The 13,576-nt window shown below is 46.2% G+C and overlaps 1 protein-coding gene across 1 annotated transcript in view; it reads left to right on the top strand.

Moving 5' to 3' along the window:
* The first annotated feature begins 8,940 nt into the window (after positions 1-8,940).
* SVOPL (SVOP like) overlaps positions 8,941-13,576 on the top strand; it is a 123,807-nt gene continuing 119,171 nt past the window's right edge. The window contains exon 1 of the mRNA XM_029599766.1: positions 8,941-9,205. The gene's annotated coding sequence lies outside the window, so the exon portion shown is untranslated. The remainder of the gene's footprint in view (positions 9,206-13,576) is intronic.

Genomic DNA, 13,576 nt, shown 5'->3' with positions numbered 1-13,576 from the left:
TTGGCAGTGCATGGGCAAATCCCCAAAACCTGTGTGACATACATCCCAGAGAATTATATCCAGTGTTTGCATTTGGCCATACTATTTGCTTGAAACTCTACTGAGATTAGCAGTGGTATGGTTTAAAGCAGTGGCAGCAGCTAAGAACATAAAAGCCTAAGAAATACCATGCTAGGTCAGTCCATTGAACTCAGCAGTTTGTCTCCAAGAGTGGCTAATCCAAGCCATTTGGAAGTATCTAGCAGATTCCAGAGAGTAGATCTATTTCCTGTTGCCTACTCCTAGGGGTGAGCAGTGGTTTTCCCCAAATCAACTAAGCTAATTATTGTTCATGGACTTTTCCTCCAGGGACTTGTCCAAACCCTTTATAAAATTGCTGATATACTAGATGCCTTTCTGTTAGATTCCGGGAGTGGATCCTTGGGCCGACCGCCTGAGAGAGGCGGACGGGAGGCAGACACCCGTAGCCGAAGATGGATCTTCACCTGGAAGCCCGAGACCCCCCCAGAGGAGCTGTCGGAGTCCGGGCCGCTAGGACTTAGGTGGCTTCGCCCTGGAAGCCCGAAGTCCCCCTGGGAGGAGCCCATAGGGACCCGGACCGCTGGGACTTAGGTGAGCAGCTATCCGCAGAGAAGACCAGGAGCGGACCGGAGTCAGGGCAGGCAGCTGGAGTTAGATTCGATGAGACGGACCAGGATCAGGCAGGCAGAATCGGAGAAGAAGGAGCAGGCAGGCAGGATCATAGGAACTGGCAGGCAGGAACAAGCAGGCAGGATCACAGGAACAGCAGGCAACTTACAGCTTGGAGAGCGACCACGTTGCAAGGCCCAGAGGAGACTCAGACACCGAGTTAAATCTCCCTCGGCGTCTGATGTCATCCTGAGGGCGGCGACGGGTTTTCGCGCCGAAGGCCCTTTAAAAGGGCCTCCCCTGCGCGCGCGAGCCCTAGGGGCGGGGCCCAGCTTCTCCGGCGACATCTCCCTCGTGGGAGCGCCGCGGACTAGGCCGCAGCTGTAGCGGTGCCGTCGCGGGCCATGCCGCGTTCCGGGGCCGGAGCCAGGTAGGGGTTCGATCGCGCTCCTCGCGACCGGAATCACAACACCCTCTGCCAACAAAACTGCACAGTTTAATTGTGTGTTGAGTGAAAAACTACTTTCTCCAATTTATTTAAAATATTCTACCTGCTAGTTTTGAGTATACCCTACTCCTAGTACTATTCAAAAGGGTAACTAACCATTTCCTATTTATCTTTTCCATCCCACTCATTACTTTATAAACCTTAATTATATCCCCTCTGTCTCTTCTCTAGGGGGTAGATTTTATAAATCTACGCCCGCGTGTACTTTAGTTCGCCCACCAGGCGTGAACAAAAGTACGCGGGATTTTATAAGATAGGTGCGTAGCCGCGCATAACTTATAAAATCCGGGGTTGGCGCGCACAAGGGGGTGCACATTTGTGCACCTTGCGCGCTCCGAGCCCTGCACGTGCTGCCCGTTCCCTCCGAGGCCGCTCCGAAATTGGAGCGGCCTTGGAAGGAACTTGCCTTCCACCCCCCTGCACCTTGCCCTCCCTAACCCACCCCCCGGCCCTATCTACCCCCCCCCACCTGTGTTTTAAAAGTTACGCCTGCGCCAGCGGGCTGCTGGCACGCGATTCCCTGGCCTGGGACCCGTTTCGTAGGCCTCAGCTACGCCCCTGAAATGCCCCCGGGCCGGCACCATGCCCCCGACACGCCCCCCGGAACGCCCCGAATGACGTGTCACCTCGACACGCCCTCCTAGCGAAGCCCCGGGACTTACGTGCGTCCCGGGGCTTGTGCGCGCCGCCGAACCTATGCAAAATAGGCTCGGTGCGCGCAGGGGGTTTTAAAAGGGCTACGCGCATAACTTATGCGCGTAACCCTTTTAAAATCCGGCCGTAAGTTTCATAAGGGAGCTGATCCATTCACTTTATCAGTTTTTGTTGCTCCCCATCGTACCTTTACTAGTTTTTCTATATCTTTGTTGAGATCGGGGTGACCAGAACTGAATGCAATACTCAAGATGCAATAGCATTCTAGATCTATACAGAAGCATTATGATATTGTCAGTTTTATTCTTCATTCCTGTCTGAATAATTCCTAACATTTTATTTGCTTTTTTAGCTGCCACCGCATACTGAGCAGAGCATTTCAACGTATTGTCCACAATGGTTGCTCTAATAGTAGTTGGGATTATTTTTTCCCTCTGTGCATCACTTTCTACTTGTGCACACTGAATTTCTTCTACCATTTAGATGCACAATTTCCAAGTGTGGCAAGGTCCTTCTGCAATTCAGTGTTTCATTTGTGTCTATGTAGCCCCTGAAGCAGCTCGATAGAGCGAAACTCGGTCTGAGTTGGGCTTTTTACTACGAAATATTAATAAATTCCTTGGTGTTTACCGATCTTCTTCTTCATGTGGTCGCTACTTGCAATATTGGATCGGTTTCTGGTTTGTTTCTTTGGACCTTCTGCAATTCATTACAGTCTGCTTGTGTGTTGACAACTTTGAATGGTTTTGTGTCATCTGCAAAGTTAGCCACCTCACTCATTGCTCCCTTTTCCAGATCATTACTAAGCACGAGATAATGTGCTAACAGGTAGGGGGCATGACCGCAGTTTGAATAATCCAGATTTTTGGCTCATTGGAGTTCATAATGTAGGCATTGAACTGAACCATACAGAAACCTACATCCCTATCACAATTTGATTAACTTCAACTTGTGCCATAAAGAATGCACCAGAAAAATATGGACAAGATTAAAAAGGTGCAATCGAGGGAGCACACAAAATTTCCAAAGGTGTTATTTATCTTAACTATGTTGCGCCCGTCAGTCGCAGACGGCTGCGACCTCTCATGCTCACTTCTTTTCTGGCTACTTCGTCTATCCTTGGAAGAATGGCTGCCTCCGCCAGCGAACGCCGACCTCCCTGGCTTCCACAGGACGGCGTGGGCGATGCCGACCGCCATCTTATTCCTGGAGTCACCTAGCGCGCGCACACGGACCATCTTTAATACATGTCATGGCAGGAACCTCGGGGGCATCCCCTCCGCATGATGTCACCACCTTCCTGTATTTAAACCTGACTGGACCGACTCCCAGATGAGTTAACAAAGAGTTCTCCTCATTGCTGAATCCACTTCACTTTGGACTTCCTGTTCCTGTCTCAGCGGGGAACACTCTGAGTACCCGCTCCTCGGAGGCTCTCTTGCGTTCCTGGGTTATCCGCTCCTTGGAGGACCTTCCCACCTTGCTCTGCTGGAACCTAGTCTGTGAGTACTTCTCGCTTCATCTCTAATATCTTGCTGGAATCCTCGCTCCGGTGTATCCCGAGCCTCCGGCCACTACCGCATTCTCACCGACAAGATACGCTCCATCTATCCTGAGCTGCAGGAAGACTGCTTTCGTCATTCCAAGTACTTCTTGGCTCCAGGACCTCAGACTTTCTCTACACCATCTGCCTTGCATAACCATCCTCGGCGTACCCCGCGCTGCGGGCCACTACTGGATCAACACTCTAGAGGTATTTGCCATTCTATTGGAAGACTGTCTGACGTACCCCGCGCTGCGGACCACTACCGGACTGTCTTATCTGAGGTACTTCCTTGGGTTCGTCCCTCTGCTAAATAGAGATGTGAATCGGAACCGGAATTGGTTCGGTTCCAGTTCCGATTCAAATCGTGCATTTTTTTTCGTCCGGCCCGATCGGGTTTTTTTTTATCGGCTGCGCCCCATCCGATAAACAAAAAACCCATCCCGACTCTTTAAAACCACTCCCTTAGCCTCCACCACCCTCCCGACCCCCCCCCCCCAAAAAAAACGTTTTAAAATTACCTGGTGGTCCAGTGGGCCCTGGGAGCGATCTCCCGCTCTCGGGCCGTCGGCTGCCACTAATAAAAATGGTGCCAATGACCCTTTGTCCTTACCATGTGACAGGGTAACCATGCCATTGGCCAGCCCCTGTCACATGGTAGGAGCACTGGACGGCCGGCGCCATCTTTAAAAATGGTGCGGGCCATCCAGTGAACGGCCGGCGCCATCTTTAAAAATGGCGCGGGCCATCCAGTGGACGGCCGGCACCATCTTTAAAATGGCGCCGGCCGTCCAGTGCTCCTACCATGTGACAGGGGCCGGCCAATGGCACGGAAACCCTGTCACATGGTAAGGACAAAGGGCCATCGGCGTCATTTTTATTAGTGGCAGCCGATGGCCCGAGAGCGGGAGATTGCTCCCGGGGCCCACTGGACCACCAGGTAAATTTAAAACGTTTTTTGGTGGGTCGGGAGGGTGGTGGAGGCTAAGGGAGTGGTTTTAAAGGGTCAGGGTGGGTTTTTAGGTTGTGTCCTAACTCCTGTTAGTGTGCACTAACCCAATTAACGATTTTTTCACGATAAATCGGTGGAATTTCTATTGTATTGCACTCTTTAACGATTAATGACGATTTAAAAAATATCGCACGATATTTTAAATCGTCAAAAAACGATTCACATCCCTAAAGAACTGTACTTTACTTCAGTGCCTGCTCCATGGGTGCTGCTCAAGAACTACACCTTTATCGCATTACCCGCTCCTCGGGTTATGCTTTCTCTTTTCCCATAATAAAGTCTGTATACAGCTGTGTCCTTGCTACTGAGACCACGCCTACTGGTAGTGAGACCCACGGGGCTCCTCCCTGTGGGCGGTGACACCTCTCACTCCGGCCCAGGGGTTCACATCCATACCAAAACATAACAAACTATTGTTTTATTTACTCCCAGTTCTTTTGTGCTCTTTTTGTTAAGGAAATGTATTTTTTAGGAGTATGCACCCATTTTTTCCAATTTTTTTTTGTTTTATTTTTTCATGTGGCTCCTGTATGACACACATAAGTGTAGATGTTGCTATTTTAGGATGTGTAGTATAAAGTGGAGATTTTTCCTCTTATGGGAAGTCTGCAACTGTCGCAAAGGGTGCAAAAGTTGCATTGAAGTAGAGTGGGAAGGTTCCAGTGTTTAAAGATCTTTTTTTTTTTGGGCAGAAGTTGCTATGAAACCTTTTTGACAGATACAGCCACTTTGGGCTTGGTTTAAGGGGAAGGTTATACAAACCCTGACTATACTTGGTCTGGGGGCTTCTCCATGGGTGCAGATCTAAACCGAGGATGTAGCTGTGGCCCTCACCCAGGGTTACAACAGGGGAGAGGCAAGAGTTCAGGCAGAGAGTCTCACCCAGAGTCTCAGGAAGCCTGAAGGAAAGGAAACTAAGGTTTTTGTGAAGCTGATTTTAAGAGTAGAAGAAACCCGTTCTTTAACTGTGGTGGGAACTTGATAGGACCAAGACAAACTGTGCCAGCAGGAAACTGCTGCGGGGCTCGGAGGACTCCTCTCTGTGAACAGAGGGATTTTCTCCTTGAGCGATCAGGACATTGTGAGTAACACATTTCGATAATGGAAAGGAAAAGAGGGCCAGGGTAGGCCGAAGGAAAAACTGTGCTAAGAAACAGAAGCATTTTTTAGTTATAAGAAGAGGAGATCTGAGTAGGAGCTGTATTTTTTTCTGTTTTCTATTACTATTTCTTGTGCTGTTTCACGACGTTTTATTCTGCAGCTACAGCAGTAAACTATTGTTTTTTTTGTCGGAGCACAATTCCTGAGGGGACATTGGTTTATTTTTGGGTGTGTCCCTGGCCCAGTACTGGCCCTGCAGGTTATTCAGTCCCAGAGATGTCTTCGCCCACCTTGGAAGAGTGGCCCCAGTGCTCTGCAAGGCTGGGAAGGTGACCCTAGTGGAACAGGTATTACATTTTATTTTTTTTTTGGGGGGGGGGGGGGGGGGGGGGGTTGTTGCATGTATGTGAAATACAAATTAAAAAAAAAGAGATACAAAAGGAAGCAAAAACATGTTGGGTCATCCCATAGCAAATGAACCCAAAAGAAATAAAAAGGTTGCAAATTCCCTTGCTATCAGCCTTCTCAGATCTGCTTTCTTCAGGGGGCAGAAGAGACCCTCCCCAGTTTCTCCTCCCCTGCTGCTGTTACAACTGTAAATGGTGGCAGCAGACTGAGACCGGCATCATTATTAATTCCTGGCTCAGGCCAGGCTAATTACAATTAAACATGGCGGCACAGGTGAGGACACCTACCCTTCCTTGCCATCTCAACCTGCATGTGTCAACTTAAGTGTATACTATCAGCCGAGCATTAAAGGGTATGTAAACTTTTGACCAGGACCATTTTATTATTTCCCTTATTGCTATGGTTTGTTTAATGATTGTGCTGTTCTGTGATGCGTAATAGCTTAATTTGAAACATTAAAAATAACAGACCTGTGTTTGGTCTGATCACTTGTGTTTTCTTAAAATGCTACACGGCTCATGTTTATGAAATGAAACAATAAAATTACCCCTGAAATTTCAGGTTTTTTTTTTAAATAACATGCAGTATTTCGAGAAATGAAAGAAGAAAACAAAAAAGAAAACAAATACCCAAATGAAATAAAAATGTGAGCATGCACAGCCCTATATTTTTAGCCAAGTAACAGGGCTTGATTTCCCATTAGGCAGAGGTGTCTTGTATATGGAGGATGCCAGAAACCATGAAGGGGGTGGATCCATTTGTGAGAGAGTCACCTGGAGGAAGAAGGAAGAGCTGCCCATTGATTGTGATGAATCTTTAGAGGGAGAACCCCTGACCCCAAAGTTGCAGCTTCCAGGGAACCTCTCCCCCACCAACACTTGCATCTCGGATAAATTCTACCCTAATGCTCAGGCCACCAGCTCTTCTTGTCCATATTTATAAAATTTACGCAGTAGGTTTTTTGACCAGGAAATTTCCGTGCATATGTTTTTGGGCACGTGAAGATTATAAGATCACCCAGACGGACAACTGGTCAGGCACATAAAGCATTCCTACAGTAATTTACTGTAAAGAACCCCTCAGCCAGGAAAGTGTTATGACCGTCAGCCGCGGGCGGCCACGGCCGACCCAACTCACGTCATGTCATGCCTGGCTCTCCACTCCCGGTGAAGTCGCGGCTGTGGCCAGCCGCTACCGCCGGGTTCCTCCTGGCTCTCCGTGCTCCATGTGGCAGCTGGGACGCCGCTGACCAACGTTCCGACTCTGGGCCTCCTTAGGCGTGTGTGTGCCCGTGCACCACCAGTCCTCCCTTTAAAGGGCCAATGGTGGGAACTCCAGGGTCGTCCCTGGCTGAGGACATCACAAGCCTGAGATACTTAAGTACCTCCTTCTACCTACGCCAACCAACTTGGCAACGAGTTCCCTGAGCTCCTCTGGTGCTTGTTCCTGTTCTGCGGACCTGCTGTTCCTGCCTTGGATCTCTGCTCTCTGATCTTGGACTCTTGCTCTGGGTATCCGCTCCTCGGGGGCCTGCACTGCGCTTCCTTTCCTGGAACTCGGTCTCTACGCTCCCCCGCTCCTCGGGGTAGCCTCAGCATTACTACACCACAGATCCTGCCTCTACACTTCCCCGCTCCTCGGGGTAGCCTCAGCGCTACTGCGCCACAGATCCTGTCTCAATGCTTCCCCAGTCCTTGGGGCAGCCTCAGCGTTTTTTCACCAGAGACCTTGTTTCCATGTTTCCCCACTCCTCAGGGCAGCTTCAGTGTTACTTCACCAGAGACATTGTCTCCACGCTTCCCCGCTCTTTGGGGTAGTCTCTACGTTACTACACCAGAGACCTTGTCTCCACGCTTCCCCACTCTTCGGGGTAGTCTCTAAGTTACTACACCAGAGACCTTGTCTCCACACTTCCCCACTCCTCAGGGCAGCTTCAGTGTTACTTCACCAGAGACCTTGTCTCCACGCTTCCCCGCTCTTTGGGGTAGTCTCTACGTTACTACACCAGAGACCTTGTCTCCACGCTTCCCCGCTCTTTGGGGTAGTCTCTACGTTACTACACCAGAGACCTTGTCTCCACGCTTCCCCGCTCTTTGGGGTAGTCTCTACGTTACTACACCAGAGACCTTGTCTCCACGCTTCCCCGCTCTTTGGGGTAGTCTCTACGTTACTACACCTGAGACCTTGTCTCCACGCTTCCCCGCTCTTTGGGGAAGTCTCTACGTTACTACACCTGAGACCTTGTCTCCACGCTTCCCCGCTCTTTGGGGTAGTCTCTACGTTACTACACCTGAGACCTTGTCTCCATGCTTCCCAGCTCCTCGGGGCAGCCTCTGCGTTTCCACACCAGGGTTCCTGCCTCCGCGCTCCCCATCCCTCGGGGCCTGCCCTCCGGACTTCTACTTTGGAGATCCCTCCTCTGGCATATCCTCTCGCCAGACCTGCTCAGCGCTGCGATAACATTGAACTGAGTCACTGTATCCCCGCTCCTCGGGGCACCTCGCAGCGCTGCCACAGCGCAGGCGCCGCGCCGGCGATCACGTGGCTGTGACGCAGGCTGGTCTTCTGCATCTTCTCTCTCCAGGGCCACAGCCGTGGTTCTGTTGTCTCTGCTCCCCGGTCAGCCTCGCCTCCTGACGGTGGGGACCTGAGGGGGCCCAACTCCTCAGGTAGCGTCAACTCCACCTCGGGCCAAGGGTCCACGAAACCTACGCAACCTAACAGAAAGTTGTGATACTGAGGAATAAGGTGCAGGATAAACATGAGGACAATGAAATAATAAATATGATTTAACAAATGAGCAAGAGCATAATAAAAGCCAGGATTCCATCATAAGGGAATTTGCAAGCTTAGGAAGGATTTGTTATCCCCTTCAATTACAAGTACTGTACTGAAGAGTTTACACTGTAACATTAGCTGCCAGGGCTCAAGAAGCAATGTCCTCTTTCAGAGGCTGGAGGTAGGACAGTGTCGTTGATGGGGGGGGCGGGACTTAGTCTCCACCTGCAGTCTGCTGTTGTTAAGAGACCTTTAAACCAAAAAAAAAAAAAAAATGAAATTCAATCTTCCTACAGCCACAGGAAACAAGAATGATGAAATGAAAAGGAAGGAAACCCAAAGGTTAGGAGAGTTAGATCTATGAGGTCTGTAGAAGGGGAAACCTGCCGTCTCAAGCCTTCGTTCTGATAGTAAGATTACAAAATGAGGTTTCCAGATCCTGAACTTAAAGGCAGTGCACCTGATGCATCCGCTGCCCTGAAGTGAAAGGAATAAACACTGTAGAAACACTGCAAAGTAGAAACGCTGGGGTGCCTTGTCCAGGCTCCTGCATATGTAAGGATTGCATAAGGTAAGGCACTTTTTTTTTGTAGTTTCAACGAAATCATCTAGTATAGTTAAGATAATGAGTGTGTGTGTGTGTGTGTGGGGAGCCTAAATATTAGCGTGAGATGGCTACAATATTTGCCAATTTTGTAAAAAAAAAAAAAAATTAGCTCATTTTTCACTTTGCCCTTGATAATTAACCTGCTTGGGCTAGTGACCACTCCCAGGCTACAGAAGCTTGTGTGGTGCTTCTGCACATCGCGCTAATGTCACGAGAGTTTTGATTGCTCCCCTCAGCTTAGACACTCTCTTTAGTAACAGGAACATCACATTTCTTTTTTTGCATCTGATGCAGCTGAGCCCTCCCTCCTGAGGGCCAGTGATGTGTGCTTGGAAACCTGCTGAGCACCTACCCTGTGATTGCCAACATACCTTTCTTTTAACCCTTTCACAGCTGAGTACCTCTCACATTCTAATACATTTTTGCCTCTAAATATCTGTACTGTGGGTGGCAAAGGCTTAAAAGATTTGTTCAAGAGGATTTCATTAAAGTCATCTCCCACACATCTAGGGGTTTTGCTGCTAAATATTTAATAAGTATTTAATAAGTATTTAATAAGACCCACCCTCGATTATACTACTATTTACACTATTAGTTTACTGCATTCCTAAGCCTTTGTTTCCAGCTGTCTATGCTCCCAAGTTTAGCTACCTTGTTAGATGTAACTTTGTTCTTCCGGTTCAATTCACTATTTTTTTTACTGTTTTTTACTGTTTATGTCACAGTTCCCCCTGTTCGATGTAAACCGATCTGATATGGTCATCTAACCATGAATGTCGGTATAGAAAAGTGTTAAATAAATAAAAATAAAAATAAATAAATGACCATTCAGAAAGCAAGGTTCTATGTATTCTGATTTTCTCTCTCTGTGCACTAGAGATTTGGGGTAACTTTCAGGGACTTAGGCGGGTGTTGGACTTGTAAATTTGCATATACATGCCTCTGTGGGTGATAGGTGATTTTTTAGAATGGCAAGAGTACACATGTACCGTACCGTCGCTGTATGGAAAAAAAAACCATGCACAGGGCATTTCGCTTTCAAGGGCATTCTGGGGCACGGTTTGCAAATAGCTCATTTATGTTTTTTTTATAAACTGAGCACATGTATGCATCCTCAAACATGCACGCTTGCTTTTTCACGTGCTAATGAAGTCATGGATATATTTAATCTGACTTCACTTTTGTCTGCAGTTTTTGAGTGGGTGGGAGTCTGGAACATGTGGTGGAAGGTGTGGGTGAAATGGGTATTTGGAAGAATAGGGCACAACTAAGTATTTTCATACGTGAGAATCATAAATATGCAACTTTATAAAGTTGCCTGCCACTGTGCGTAAACAGGTTTATGACACATACGTGATAATTATGTCACACGTTAAATATATGTACACATTTTGATAAAATTGGTGTATAAACTGTGAATCCCTACACGTGTACTGAAACGTACGTGCCTACTTGTGGGGTGGAGATCTATGGCATTTTATAAACTATGAGGGTCCCCTGCACAGTTTAGAAAACACAGGTGTAACTTTAGGCACACCTACTTGTGCACACTATTGAAAACTACCCTCTTTATTGATTGTAGCAGGTTTTTTTTTTATTCTTAGCATTTCTTAATGTGACAAGATTCATTGCATTTCTGGATATCTTCAAATGGTCAGTAACTGCCGTTGCCTAGTTTCCTTATATTGCACACCAAAATGATTTTTTTGGCAAAAGTGATATGAATTATCAGGAAGTAAAAACAAATATATCCACATGGAATTAACTTTGAATGCCTCTAAAGTGCTGAAATGACAAAGCACATTTGGAATCTTGTTTGGGAGATGCTGTATAAAGCCCAACATTATCTTAATGTACTCTCTCTCTCTCTCTCTGAACATATAATAGTCAGTTTTCAAAATGGATCTACCTGCCTGGCCATGGAGTTGAGTGGTTAGATCCCTTGTTTGAAAATTGCCCATTTTAAGCTTTGTTGAGGACATGGGCAAACCTTACCAGGATGGGCCTCTCCCCACTCCTCACCATGGAAAATGTTTGCGCAGTTCAAGAACCATGGACTCAGCCAATCCTTATTAAGACCTAAAGAAGATCACATGGCATGTAGGTTAGTTATCTTATTTTACCTTCTTTTTTTTTTTTTTTTACCATTTTATTCTTTCTTTAATTTTTAAGGCTTTGGGCCATGGGCAAGTGCCTCATTTGCCCTCTGGATAAAATGGCCCTGTGTGCTGAACAACTCAATACAGTTGCCTAGTTTCACTAGGGGGGGGGGGGGCTAAATTGAGCCTCTCTAAATATGGACATTCCTAGGAGTGAGACTTGATCAAGGGAAAAATTCTACACAAGGCCTTTAAATATCTGAAGAGAGTATGTGACTTTGTGAAAATTGCCTTTAGTGTAAATGTGTAATTATGTGTGTATATATACTTATACATAAATTCAACACTACAAATGAGGAATCTCAAACCACTTAAATCTTTTAATGATATTTTATCCTTTGAAAAGGGAATTAGTATCAGATTTATATGTGCTCAGTCGTTTGGCTCTTGTCCACAAAGGGCTTCAACCAACTTCGTGGCAAAAAGCACTTTTCTTTACCTCATATACTATTTCCCAGTTTTGTATTTTTTAAGTACTTTTAAAATGCATGTTTTTCCACTTATCTTAATACTTCTTCCATGAAATTACCAACACCACCGTATCCCTCTTATTGTGATTCCAACTTGCACCTTGGTGTATTCACACTTAAACGGCACAAATTTATTCTTTGGTTATCTCTTTTTGTTTTTCTTTTTTGCGACATTAAAAAAACTCTCCGAACTCCCAACATTGTAATGTTTCGGCAGCTAGTATCGCCTGCTTCAGGGGGGTTCAACCTATCGATAAAAAGCACAACGTATTCAATAGTACTTTACCTCCAAAGCATTATAATGTTTAATTATTGTTACGGCCGCTGGCTGCGGCGGTCTGCGACCGGGACCGGCCACTCACCCGTGGCGTCGGGCCCTTCCTGGGACAGCTGCAGGAGCCGGCAGCCGTCACTGAGAAATTCTTCGTGGCATGCAGAATCCAAGATGGCCGCCGTTCAGCTGACTCCGCCCCTGCTGGGCCTCCTAGAGCCGCGCGCGGCTGCTGATGTGATTAAAGGGGCCATGACTTATGTAACAGTCTTTTCTTAGGGTTGTCCGACTCTAATTTAAAGCCTCTACAACAGATTCAGAATGTCGCAGCCCGGTTGTTAACAGGCCTGCCAATGAGACATCACATTACACCTATTTTGGCTGAATTGCATTGGCTCCCTGTTAAGTATCGAGTGAAATACAAGGTTCTATCATTAATTCATTCTTTAATCTATAATTCTGACTCTTCATGGTTATGTACCACGTTAAGAATCTATAAGCCAACGAGAAGCCTTAGATCAGCAAATAAGAATTTGCTAGATGTACCGACAGTAAGAGTAGCGAGGCTGAATTTGACTAGAGAAAGAGCCTTCTCGGTGGCAGGCCCTTTATTGTTGAATTCACTTCCCAATACACTAAGACAAACCGTGAATCATGCTGAGTTTAAAAAATTATTAAAAACACATCTATTTAAAGAAGCATTTGGGGATTTAGACACAGGAAAACACTCAAGTTGAAAGGTTATACGTTGTCAGCGTATATCTAAAGAAGATCTTGTTGACCTAGGCATAGGTTCTTGTATAGACCTAAAAAATGCCGTTCTTTATCGGTATTTATTTTATTTCTATACTTTGTCTTTTTCTTTTCTTACTTTGGTAAAATTTTAACTAAGTTAGTATAGTTAATTTTAAATAATTAGATAAGTTTATTAGAGGTAGGGTTTATAAGAAACAATTGTAATTTCTCTTTTTCTTTTTCTCCTTTTTCTTTTCATTCTTTCTCCTATTATTATTTTTTATTTTATTTAATTAATTTGTTATTTTAATTTAATTTACTAATTTACTATCTTATCTTTTTGTTTAAATTTTTTTGTAAACCGTTTTGGTGAGCGTTCTCGCTTTTAAAAGACGGTATAGAAATGTTTTTAAATAAAATAAATAAATAAAATGACAGGAAATGGTCATGGCTCCTCTTCGGGACTTCTTCCTGGTGCTCTGTATTTAAGGCAAGGTCTGCTCCTCAGACCTTGCCTTGGTATCTTGGATTTTGGTCTTGTGCCTTGAGTTCTTGGTCTGCAGCCTGCTCGTCTGGTTCCTGTTCGTCTTGGTCCTTGTTCCTGGTTTTCCCCTCTTTGGACGGATTTCTTCTGGCTTCGACTCCTGGACCGGCTTCCGACCATTCTCTGGCTTCGACCCCTGGACCGGCTTCCGACCAT

Source organism: Rhinatrema bivittatum, chromosome 4 (genome assembly GCF_901001135.1).
Source record: "Rhinatrema bivittatum chromosome 4, aRhiBiv1.1, whole genome shotgun sequence".
In the NCBI taxonomy this organism is placed as follows: domain Eukaryota; kingdom Metazoa; phylum Chordata; class Amphibia; order Gymnophiona; family Rhinatrematidae; genus Rhinatrema; species Rhinatrema bivittatum.
Note: the sequence above shows the minus strand (reverse complement) of the source record. Positions and strands in the feature narration are given on the sequence as shown.